The sequence below is a fragment of the Erinaceus europaeus genome, chromosome 17 (genome assembly GCF_950295315.1).
Source record: "Erinaceus europaeus chromosome 17, mEriEur2.1, whole genome shotgun sequence".
Taxonomy (NCBI): Eukaryota; Metazoa; Chordata; class Mammalia; order Eulipotyphla; family Erinaceidae; genus Erinaceus; species Erinaceus europaeus.
Window position 1 is genome coordinate 41,723,569 of NC_080178.1, and position 10,978 is coordinate 41,734,546.

General features: G+C 48.2%; 1 pseudogene; it reads left to right on the plus strand.

The window, feature by feature from the left end:
• LOC132533701 (NADP-dependent malic enzyme, mitochondrial-like) overlaps window positions 1–7,766 on the plus strand; it is a 62,609-nt pseudogene extending 54,843 nt beyond the window's left edge.
• The last annotated feature ends 3,212 nt before the right edge of the window (window positions 7,767–10,978 follow it).

Sequence of the window (10,978 nt, forward strand, 5' to 3'; positions counted from 1 at the left end):
CCAGGCCCCTTCAGCACAGATCATCACCTCCCAACCCCACATCCATCCTTCCCACTGGGCTGCCATCCTGAATAGTCTGTCAGTCTGTCTATCTGCCCCAGGAGCTGCTGGGTGACCCCCTGTACATAGTCTGTGGCAGGAGCGTGTACATGGGGAAGATTAGGATTAAGACCAGATGCTGGATGAGTTCATGGATGCAGTCACCCACAAGTGAGAGACACAAGCCCCTGGGATGGTGTGGGGCAGGAAGGGGCTCTGAGAACAAACTGAGGGGGGGAGTGCTCAGGGGGGATGAGGAATGGAGACTGCCTCACCTTTGAACTCAGAGACAATCAGGGCCATCAATGGTGAGTGTGTGTGGGGTTTGGAGGTGAGTGGTTACTGAAACACATGGGGGAGGTAACCCAGCATCTAAAGTCCAAAGAGGGAAACCTCCAGGCCTGAGCTGTTCTGACTGGAGGCAGGCTACAGGATGTTATGAGTGGAGGGGAAATGTGTCCTTCCCACAGAAGGTTCTAGCATTCAGGATGCCTCACCCCTACCTGGGGCCAGGTTTAGTAAGTGAGCAGGTCCTGTGGATGCTGGCTGTAAGATTAATGAGGGGACATCTCTGCCCTGGAATGATGGTGCCCTCACTTTGCGGAGAACTGCCCAGGGAAGTCCAGCTAAGGCCAGTGAGTTGCTCGCTCTGTCTTGCCCCAAATCCCATCAACCAGCTACACATACATATGTGGAACCAAAAAGAAAGATCCAGAAAAAGGAGCTGAAAATGTACCTGAAGGGACGAGTATGCTGAAGAGGACACATGAGGCTGAGGCTCAAAGGGGCAGGAGTGTGGTGGATGTGTGGAGAAGAGCCAGAGGGATGTCATCCAGAAAGGCCCACAGAGGTTGTCCTCTGGCCTAAATAAGCCAGCGCTGCCCACAGTGCTCTGGCTTCTCTTGGAGCAGAGCCCCCCGACACAGGATGAGGAACTGAATGAAATGTGTGTCTCAGTGGCTCTTCAGGGACTCTTCAAGGAGCTGGGAGTAGCTGAAAGTGCTGGGTTCAAATCCCAGCACCACATGGGAGCATCCCAACACCAGGGGAACTTTATGCCTGGTGGACCAGTGCTGTTTCTTTCTGTTTTATGCCCAACCCCCAACAAAAAATAGGGAGCAACAAGGCACTAATGGGGCTTGTCTGGTAGAGTGCACATGTTACAAGGCCAGAGGACCCTGGTTTGAATCCCAAGCCACTATCTGTGAGCACCTGCAGGGGGGACACTTCCTGTGCAGAGGAGCAGTGCTGTGGAGGTGTCTCCCCTTCTCTAGCTCTCTATCTCTTTCGGTATGTCACCCTTTCAACTCATTGCTGGGGCTCAGTGCCTGCACAGCTCCATAGCTCCCAGAAGCCATTTATTTTTCTTTCCTCTAGATAAAGGGTGAGTGACAGAGAGATAGAGAGGAGAGACACAGAGAGGAGAAGAGAAATCACAGCGCTGGTCCACCAGGCTTAAAGTTCCCCTGGTGTTGGGATGCTCCCATGTGGTGCTGCCATTACTTGTGAAACCACTCCCCCCTCCACTGGTGACTCCATGTTGTGGCTGAGGTTCAACCCAGGACCTCTTGCATAGTAGCATATACGCTCACTGACTTCTCCACTCAGATACGGAATCCACTGCCATATCCAGTTTGAGGGCATCACCAATGCCATTTCCTACCTTCTGCTAAACAAGTACTCAGACAAGTACTGCATGTTAAATAATGACATGCACGGTAGGTTCTGCTTTGGGACTGAGTATCTAGGACTGACTCCCTCACACAGGACCACCTGCTGCCAGTGTGCTACTGGGGCTCCACTGCCTCATGGCTCAGGTTTCACTGTGACCTGGGAGAGGTTCTCTCTACCTCCCCCTCTCAGTTTCTCTCTGCTCTATCAGATAAAATAAATAAAGTAAATAAAAAATAAATGTTAGCAAGAAAGATAGACTACATATATATGAAATAAATATACATATTTGAAAGAAACATGGTTAAGGTGGGAGGCTTTGAAGGAGACAGGCACAACAGCTCATTTAGATAGTGCACTCTTTTCTCCTGTGCACAACCCAGGTTTGATGAGCCCAGCCCCCACACACTGGAGGTGCTATGGTCTCTCTCTCTCTCTCTCCCTCTGTCACCAGGGTTATCACTGGGGTTCAGTGTCTGCCTGACTCCACTACTCCTAATGACCATTTTTTTTCCTTGAGATGGAGAATGAAAGACTTCAAGGGAAGGAGAGATACCACAGTACTGTTCCACCACTTGAGAAGCCCCCACCCCTCTGCAGAAGCTCCCTTAGGGTTGCTGGGGGACTTGAACCCAGGACCTTATATATGGTAATGTGTACACTCTACAGGGTGAGCCAACTTCTGATCCCCCCCTTTCTACAGCCTTAATATGTCACCCAAGAGCCACCCCCAACCCCCATGAAAGTCAATGTTGGAGAAAAAAACAAACCTTCTGTTGTAGAGCTCAAGACTTGTTGTTCAGCCAGTGGAGTTATGTAAGCACTGAGCCTGGGCAATGACAATGCTGGCAATAATAATAATAATAATAATAATAATAATATTAAAGTATAAGAACCATGGATACCTGCATCTGAGAGCCATATATTTCAGTGGGCAGGGTGTATGCCTTGCCATGCACTTGAATCACATTCAAACCCTAGCACCACATGGGAGGGTGTCACTGTACTGGGAGAAGCTCTGGTGCTGTGGTGACTCCCCTTCTCTGTGTGTGTGTGCTTCTCTCTCTTTTTCTCTCAGAAAGAAGTACATAGAGTGCTCTCTGTGGCTCAAGTACAGCAACTGTCCCCAGGTTCCTCACAGCTACACCCTTTCTTTCTGTCTTTGCAGGGGAGGAGCCATCTGAGCCCTAAAAAAGAGACTTTTGCCCAGGATCATGCTGAGATGGGTTCCTTGGAGGAAGTGGTTCAGCAGGTGAAGCCCACAACCATCATAAGTAGGAGGGTCGGCCAGGCTTGGAGGTATTGAAACTCCGTGCTGGCAAAGCTCTCCCTACTCAGGCCAGAGCTTTTGTTGAGCAGCTACTGGGTAAAAGTCTTGGGACTATGGGGACAGGAGGGGCCCTCCTGGCAGAGTGCACACATGACCAGACTTGAAGGCCTGAGTTCAAGTCCCATGTCATCAAAGGGAGTTGCTGCGGGAGGGGAGCTTCCCATGGTGGAGCTATTCTGCAGTTTCCCCCTTCTCTCTTTGTCTCTCTTTGGAGGAAATAGGGGAAAGGGGGCCACTGTTGGCGGTGTGCAGACACAGAGTCCCAACAAGAATCCTGATGGCAAAAAATAAAATAAAATAAAATAAAATATTGTAGTATTATAGGATTGGACTGAGAAGAGAGAGTTTGAGTCACCTGACCCTGGGTTCAAGCACTGGTATCCTGCCACCATGAGAGCTCCATGGATAATAGGGTGATGCCATGGTGTTTTTCTCTGTCTTTCTCACCTCTCCCTCAGATATTACATGGAGGGGATTGACTGGGGTGTAGGTGGTACCGCATGTGACAGTGTTCCCCCACCCTGTTCCAAAGCCAGAGCACTGAGGCTTCCAGCAGGGCTCAGACACCTTCCATGCCTGAGGCTCTGAGGTCCCAGGGACAACCCTGGTGCCACCAGAAGCCGTAGTAGTAGTAGTAGTAGCAGTAGTAGCAGTAGTAGTAATAGCAGTAGCAGTAACAGCAGCAGCAGCAGTAGTAGAGTAGTAGCAGTAGTAGTAGCAGTAGTAGAGTAGTAGTAATAGTAGTAGTAATAGTAGTAGTAGCAGTAGTAGAGTAGTAGTAATAGTAGTAGTAGTAATAGTAGTAGCAGTAGCAGTAGCAGTAGTAGTAGTAGCAGTAGTAGTAGTAATCAACAAATTTAGCTATACTGGCCAAGATCAAATAATCTAGCTGTCACTCCTCCCTCATGTGCTGGCTCCCAGGTGTGGCAGCCGTGGCTGGTGCCTTCACAGAGCAACTCCTCAGGGACACGGCCTCCTTCCACTAGCGTCCCATCATCTTCGCCCTGAGCAAACCCACCAGCAGGGCCGAGTGCACAGCTGAGCAGTGCTACCGTGCCACCCAGGTCAGCAGGCCCTTACCAGGTGGGCAGATGAGCCCTCCAGGGGAAGATGACGAGGGGCCTGGGAGCCTGGAGGAGGCATGGACATGGCCCAAGAGCAGTGGGGCTGCCAGGCAAGTGGGTGTGTGGCACATCCCTGATGAGCTCTTCCTCCTCACTGCAGAGGTAGGCCACCTGCTGGGGAAGCCCCCAGAAACTTTCCAGAAGGAAAGGTAGGGTGCATGTCTGAGTATCTGAAAAGGTACTCAGAAAAGGGGGGTGGATACCCCTCCAGGTAAAGTGTGGAAAAGGTCTGTTGTTAAAATTTCGGACTCTTGCCGGCCGGGTTGGCTTCGCGGGCGGGTAACAGAGATGCGAAGACAACGGCTGGGCAGGGCAGCTGTATTTCTTTATTCAGGAACAATGATTCACAAACTAAGACAAACTAATCACCAAACAGAACTCTGCTGTCTCTTTGCGGCGGCGCAAGCACTCTCTCTTACTCTGGAACTCAGGAACCCTCTCCCTTACTCTCGAACTCAGAAACTCTCGCACTCTCGCACTCTCGAACTCCGGAACTCAGGAACTCTGTCACTGGGGAACTCAGGAACTCTCGGACTCCGGAACCCTCTCCCAGGGTCCCTTGGGGCGGGGCCAAGCAGGCCCGCGAAATTAACAGGACTCATCCAATTCTCTTGGAGGGGGAGGGCTAGAACAAGCCAATGTAAAGCATACGACAAAGGTCCTTTCTGTTCTTGTCACCAGCTTCAACACATTGGGCTTTTTCAGATAAAGGAGGGAGAGAGGAGAGGCCCCATAGCCCCAAAGCTTCCCCAGTGCTGTGGGAGCTGGGCCTGGACTGGGTCCCACATCTGGCAAAGCCCGTGTGTTCCCAGGTGAGCTAGCTCCCTGGCTCTGATACAGTCATTGTAGTTTGTGTGTTGGTTTGAATTGATTTGCTCATTATGGAACACTGCTCAGCTTTGGTTGATGGTGGTGGGCAGGGATGGAACCTGGGATCTCAGAGCCTCAGGCAGGAAAGTCTTTTGAAGCACTATGCTTGCTGTCTCCTTGGCCCCAGAAGATTATTTTTCCCACTTTTTAAAATTTGTGATTAATAGTAAGTTATAAGATTTTTACACCACGCTCATCATCAAAGTTCTGTATCCTCACCCTTCCACCTCCCAAAGATAACCACCATAGTTCTCACAAGTCTTACAAAATCTGCTGCTTCAGGTGCTGCTTCTCCTCCTACTACTATTCCTCCTCCTCCTCCTCTTTCTTCTCCTCCTCCTCTTTTCAAGTTCATCTGTATCCACTCTCTAGATTTCACTTATGAGGGAAACCATCTGATAGATATCTTTTATCTTACTTATTTCACTAAGCATAATCACCTCTAGTTCCATCCATGTTGTCCCAAAGGTCACAATGTCAAGTTTTTTTGGTCGTAGTATTCAGTGGAATATATATCCTGGAACTTGATCAGTCCACCATTTCTTGATGGGCATTTAGGCTGCTTCTACTCTTAGAAGACTCTGTATTGGATGTGCTTCATGGATTCTTTCTGGACAACTCTGGGTATTTATAAGAACAGCTATATTTGACTAAATATTTATTTGATGGTGGCGGAGAGAGAGAGACTGCTCAGCTCTGGCACATGCAAGGCGCACCCTTGGGCTTGGGGTGCCTGTACTCAACTGCTGGATTGTCTCCCTATTGTAGTGAGTGAAGCTGAGTGTTTCTGAGAGTTTATTCAGTGCCAACCTCCCCGGACCCATCACCAAGCCAAGGCTCAGACTTTGGGTTTGCTCTGGAAATGGCCAAACTCAGCTTGTTTCTCTCTTCCCACTCCCTCCTCCCCTCCCCAACCTCACCGACCACCCCCCCCCCCAAGCAAATTGCCCAGGAGGTGTCTGAGCAGCACCTGTCGCAGAGGAGACTGTATCTGCCCCTCAGCTCCATCAGAGATGTGTCTCTGAGAATCGCCATCAGAGGACCTCTGCCCTGTGGCACTGGCAGGGAGGCAAGTGGCCTTCTCTGTGGCTTGAGGGAGGAGGGGAAAATGGTGCAGAGGAAGCTGGGAGTGTGCTGCCTGGGCTGTCTCCTCCTTGCTTTCTGCCTCCATGCTCTCACCCAGGGCTCCCACTTATGTTTGTGCACACACAGGTATGTGAGGACATGGCACATGTGTATACATGTGTCTTATGCATGAACATATGTGTGAATGCACACGTGTACACACAGAAGACTGTATGGAACCAGAAATGGGACCTGAGAGGTCAGGCCATGAGCATAAATCAGAGGGGCCAGGTGGTGGCTCACCTCGCAGAGAGCACGTTACCCAGGTTCAAGCCACGATCCCTATCTACAGCGGGAGCTTCATGAACAGTGGAGCAGTGCTTCAGGTGGCTCCCCTTCTGTCTCTCCCACTATCTCTGTCTCATTAATGGAATAATGGCTACAGGGAATAGTGGAGTCATGCAGGCGCTGAACCCCAAAAATATCCCTGGTGGAATAAACAAATGTGGAGCAGTGAAGTTATCTTTGATGATTCCAGGAGTGCTCAGGACATTATTATATTGTTATTTCTATTAATATACATACACATGTATATCTTACATCTTTTTTGTTGATTAAAACAATTTTTAACTGTTTTGTTGGCTGGATAGTGGTTTACAGGACAGTTGTTGACACATGGGTACAATGTCTCATCTGCAGAACATTCTCAATCCTAACTTATGTCCTTCTGTTCCATCGTGCACCAGAAACCCTCCCTCCAAGCTCCCCACAGCCCTTTTGCTGCCTCCTTATCCAGAATCCTTTGCTGTTTTTGTGCAATACATGAAACTCAGTTCAATTTTACTTGTTTTACCTTTCTGTCATTGACTGTTGAGATCTGCCTGTGAGTGAGATCATCCAGTATTCATCCTTCTCTTTTTGGCTGATCTCACTTCACATGATTCCTTCAGGTTCCATCCATAATGAGGAAAAGGAGATGACCTTGTCATTTTTAACAGCTGATCAGTGTCCCACCAGTGCTCCACTTTCTTAGCGATTCATCTGTCATTGAGCATCTGGTTGCTTCGAAACTTGGTTGATACAAATAGTGCTGCTATGAACATACCTGTAGTATTTATTTCCCAAGTCATTTTTAACATTTATAATATTTATTGGATAGAATCAGAAATTGAGAGGGAAGAGCAAGATGGAGACAGAGACATGACTGCAGCACTGCTCTATCACTTGTGCAGCGTGTCCCCTGCAGATGGGGACTGGGAGCCTGAGCTCTGGTCACTGGGCATTGCAGCACGTGTGCTCAACCAGATGTGCTATTATTACCTGGTCCCATATTATTGTTTCTGTGTTTTTTCATTTCCTAGAATTGAATTGAGGAGCTTCATAGCATATAGTCCTCCTAACTGTCCCTGTTCCACTAGCTGGTGCCCTCCTTAGGGGCACACTAATCCCCTTTATCCCCCACCCCCACCTCTCACAGGTCTTTGACTATGCCTACAAGCACAACCTGGCCACCTACTACCCGGAGCCCTTGGACAAGGAGGTGTTTGTTTTCTCCCTGGTCTACACTCCTGACTACGACTCATTCTCACTGGACAGCTACACATGGCCTAAGGAAGCCATGAGTGTGCAGATGGTCTGATGCCATTTCTGCAGGGCTGGGGTCAGGGGCAAGGGAGGGACACCCACAATACAGATTACCTCTGATGGCTGTCCTTGTCACTGTCTATCCCTAAACTCTCTGTGTAAGAGCAGAAACCCAGGGATATCTTTCCCGACAGGCCCTAAATGCCCATCTTTTTAGAACCTCCTTCTACATCTGGCTTATGAATTTCTCCAGACTTTCTGTTGCCAGCACTGAACCTAAGCTTGTGAGAAATCTAAAAGCCCCATCTGGAACTCAGCCCTGACAGTGCCCATGGCTGCTGGTGGGGACAGAAGTGTGCCATGTGGGGAGTCACTTGGACGGGAGGAGAGTGGTTCAGGGCATGCAGCTGAGCAGTGAGAGAGCAGAGTAGTGGAGCAGTGACTAAAATACAGGAATCACAAGCATGAGATCCTGAGTTGAGTCCTTGATATTGAGTGTGCCAATGATGTCACTGCGTGACACAGGAAGCAGACACTCAGGAAACCCCTGCTGCCTGCTCTGGCTAGAGCCACACATCTGTCAGCCACAACAGGCCCCTTTGGCCCAGGTTTTAGTCTCTCCATATATCCCAGTATGCTGACAATGTAGTGTCCCCAAAGCATAGCTCTATCCTATGACTCCTGGATTTGTGTTGAAAGATTCATTGGGGGTTGGGGGTGTGTGTTCCAGAACATTTATTCCTTCAGAAAAGTCCAGGCTTAGGGAGGCATGATCAGATTCATAAGTAAATGTTCAGAGGAGAGAGGCAGAAAATAGCTATTATACTAAGGCACTGGGTTCAAGCCCCCATACCACCAAGGGAGCACTATGAATGGTAAAAGGGGTTGGGAGCTTCATGGTCAGAGGTTCACAAGCACAGGGCCTTGGGTTCCTTGCCCTTAGCTAAACAAAGTTGTTACACGCAGGGACACAGGAGGGGGCTGTGATAATGCCTTGATGCTGGAGGCCCTGAGTTGGAGACCTACCACTACATGGGAGCACCCTGGATAAAGGCCAGTGGAGGGCTGGCAGAAAAGCTTCCCTAAACAGAGGCCTGCTTGGCCCTACACTCAACCCTGGCTACAGCCCAGCCCCCACCACACTGGAGGAAGCTGCCCTGCTGGGGTCTTTCCTTTTCTCCCTCTCTCTGAAAGAATTGCCTGGTGTGCTGAAGCCCTGGATGGGGCCCCATGGATTGTGGGACAATACTTTGATCTTGTCTTTTCTCTAAAAATACAGACTTACAGATTGTCCGGGAAGGTAGCTCAGTCACAATGAGCAGGCATGAAGCCCCTGGATTCTTCCTCGAACAAGACACCACATTAGATAAAGAACTATGGACTGCAAAAATAGCTCACTAGAACAGTGTGCTGCTTTGTCATGTGCATGACGTGGTTCAAATCTGGCAAACAGAATAGAGGGAAATTCAGTGCTGTTTCTCTCTCTCAAAAAGTTAGCCCTGAGTGGTTAAGTCTTGACGACAAAAAAATAAATAAATAAATAAAAAAGATTAAGAGCAAGCAGGCACATAGAAAAGCTTTATTCTATTAATTTGAGTCTTCTCTCTTTTTTGTTTGGTGAGTCTGGCTAGGTTTGTCAGTTTTGTTTAATCTTTCAAAGAACCAACATTTGGCTTCATTGATCTTTTGTATGGTTCTTTTATTTTCAATGTTGTTTATTTCTGCTCGAACTTTAGTCATTTCTGTCCTTCTGGTTGCTTTAGGGTTTTTTGTTCCTCTTCCTTTAAGTCCTTGAGGTGTGCAGTAAGGTCGTTCATTTAAGCTTCTTCTTGGTGTTTAATATGTGATTGTAATGGCTATAAGTTTCCCTCTCAGTACTGCTTTAGCTGTGTTCCAAATATTTTTATAGTTTGTGTCTTCATTTTCATTAGTTTCCAGGAACATTTGAATTTCCTGTTTGAGTGAGTCTCTGACCCAGTGGTTCTTAAGGAGCATTTTATTTAGTTTGAGATGGTGTAGGGAGGTACAGAGGGAGAAAGAGGCACAAGGACCTGGTTCAAGCCCATGGTACTCACTTGCAAGGGGAACTTCACAGCTGTGGCACAGTGCTACAAATATCTCTCTTCCTCTCTCCTTCTCTATATCTCCCTCTCCTCTCTCAATTTCTCTCTGTCCATTTTTCAGGGAGGCCGCCCTTATCAAGACTGACTTAGAAAGATCATCAAATAACCCACAATGGGACATAAGCCACAGATGAGCAGGTATCTTGCCTTTATCTAAGTGTCTTTTTCTCTATCTCCCAGTAAAATAAAATAAATATGAAAAATAAAAGCTATTAGAGGCAGCTGCATTTCTCTCCTCTCCTTGTTCAACTAGTAACGTCAAATAAGACCAGCTGGTATGGCAACAAGACAGGACTAGAGCTATTTTGGGAGCCCACCAAATCTCCAGAGCATCCAGAGGCCACAACTCTGCCGAGACCTCCAGCTCTCCAAGTTGATAAACTTCTCTAAATGACAAGGAATATCAAAGATCACCGGAGACTGCAACAAGATGAGGCTGGGACTACTTTGGGAGCCCAGCAAGACACGCGTGAGTGAAAACACATGTGGCTCGTGGACAGAGAGGACACTAGAGAGAGATTCCTGAGCTACTGGTAACAGTCTGGCAGTTTTCCAGTTGAGGAGCCACCTCCAGTTTGTTTTACCGACAAAAGACTGATGAATGGACGAGAGGATGCCCCTAGACTCACCAAATACAACTGTGAATCGCCATTTGCTACTGCCCTTCAGAGGCTGTAGCAGCAGCCAGGAGGGGGGGGGAAGGGTTGCTGTGCTGACAACAAGGGGCAGAGAAGTGACCAGGAAACTCAGGTCTACACCCCGGTAGTCTAGCACTGGGACTGTATAGTGGGAATCTTTCCACATTGTTCTCCTTATGAGAACATAGTGAATAATTGCTACAGAATCTACAGACTATAAAGGAGACTTGTGTAGAAACTCACAGGGTCCAGCAGTACTGCCTGACTTGGCAGCGAAGCTGGATTGAGTCCAGAAATTTGAATCTGTGGGGTGTGGGAGTCTCTTTGCATAACCACTGTGATATCTCCTACCCTGCTTTTTCTCTTAGTCAGGAGAGAGTAATTAAGCTAAAAATCTATATGTAGGTAAAGCCCCTAAGAGAAGAAGTCAAACTCTCCCTATTTGCAGACAACATGATAGTATATACATAGAAAAACCTATGGAATACAGCAAGAAGCTTTTGGAAATAATCAGGAAACACAGTAAGGTTTCAG